The sequence below is a fragment of the Bison bison genome, unplaced genomic scaffold (assembly GCF_000754665.1).
Source record: "Bison bison bison isolate TAMUID 2011002044 unplaced genomic scaffold, Bison_UMD1.0 scf7180017864312, whole genome shotgun sequence".
NCBI classification, from domain to species: domain Eukaryota; kingdom Metazoa; phylum Chordata; class Mammalia; order Artiodactyla; family Bovidae; genus Bison; species Bison bison.
Window position 1 is genome coordinate 2,468,703 of NW_011494884.1, and position 1,360 is coordinate 2,470,062.

At 39.9% G+C, this 1,360-nt stretch overlaps 1 protein-coding gene across 1 annotated transcript in view; it reads right to left on the reverse strand.

The window, feature by feature from the left end:
- CHFR (checkpoint with forkhead and ring finger domains, E3 ubiquitin protein ligase) overlaps window positions 1-1,360 on the reverse strand; it is a 26,414-nt gene that overhangs the window by 13,546 nt on the left and 11,508 nt on the right. The gene's annotated exons all lie outside the window — the stretch shown is intronic.

A 1,360-nucleotide genomic window follows, 5' to 3' on the forward strand; every position in this document is an offset into this window, starting at 1 on the left:
GGGGTGGTGAGAAGGAGGCTCAAGAAGGATGGCATATAAGTATATGTATAGCCGATTCTTATTGCTGCACAGCAGAAACTAATATAATGCTGTAAAGCAACTATACTCCAATTAAAAAATAATTAAACTTAAAAATGTTACCAGGAGCTTAAAATCTCTTCTTTTTTTTTGGCTGACATGTTTAATTTTTCTATATCACAGATTAATTTTTACTTTTAATTTATTAGAGAAACATGATTTAAAAAGTCAAATATTTAAAAGAAAACAAAAGCAGCAGCCCTCTGCCCCAGCCTCTGCTCACCTTCACCATCTCCCCCTCCTCTGAGGAAAGGACTTTCTTGCTGCCTAACAATGTCTTTTAGCTGTTTCTTCTGGTCCCAGCCTCTGTGTTTCTGGGTTGTCACACTACATTTACGCTGAAGATTTTAGGTATCTCCTGATATTCATTAAAACAGAGAAGGATTTTGCCCTTTGAGTAGCCTTCCCAATATTATTCTAACACAATTATTGGGTCAGTATATTGTAGGTATATTACTATGCTTAAATAGTCTGTTCAGTCAAACAGCATATTAGAATTTCCTTTCTTATATACTTTTTCATTTCTGATAATTAAAAATGGCTTCATTTTTATACTTGTTTATGTATCTGTTGCCAATTCATTCCACACCTTCCCAGGTCAATCAACTCATTTTCCACTCAATACACTAGACAATACAGTTTCTTTCTAAGGCCCATCTTCCTTCCCATCACACTGCTCCAATCCACGGGCAGCCCTCAGGTCTGCCTTACAGCTACTGTCTTACCAACTACATTTCCAAAGATTTTTTACAGTCTTTTTAACTTTCGCTTTTAAAGCATAGATTTTTCTCTAAATTGTCTTTAATGTGAAGTTTCAAACTATCACTTAAAGATAACATACTCTTAAAAATTGGCTGTTGTATCAGGACAGAGTCATAACTCGAGAATATGGCTTCCAGGGGCTTCCCTGGTAGCTCAGTGGTAAAAAAAACCTGCCTGCTAATGCAGGATGGAGAAGGCGATGCCACCCCTCTCCAGTACTTTTGCCTGGAAAATCCCATGGATGGAGGAGCCCTGTAGGCTGTAGTCCATGGGGTTGCTCAGAGTTCGACACGACTGAGCGACTTCACTTTCACTTTTCACCTTCATGCACTGGAGAAGGAAATGGCAACCCACTCCAGTATTCTTGCCTGGAGAATCCCATGGATGGAGGAGCTCTGTAGGCTGCAGTCCATGGGGTCGCTAAGAGTCAGACACGACTGAGCGACTTCATTTTCACTTTTCACCTTCATGCACTGGAGAAGGAAATGGCAACCCACTCCAGTATTCTTGCCTGGAGAAT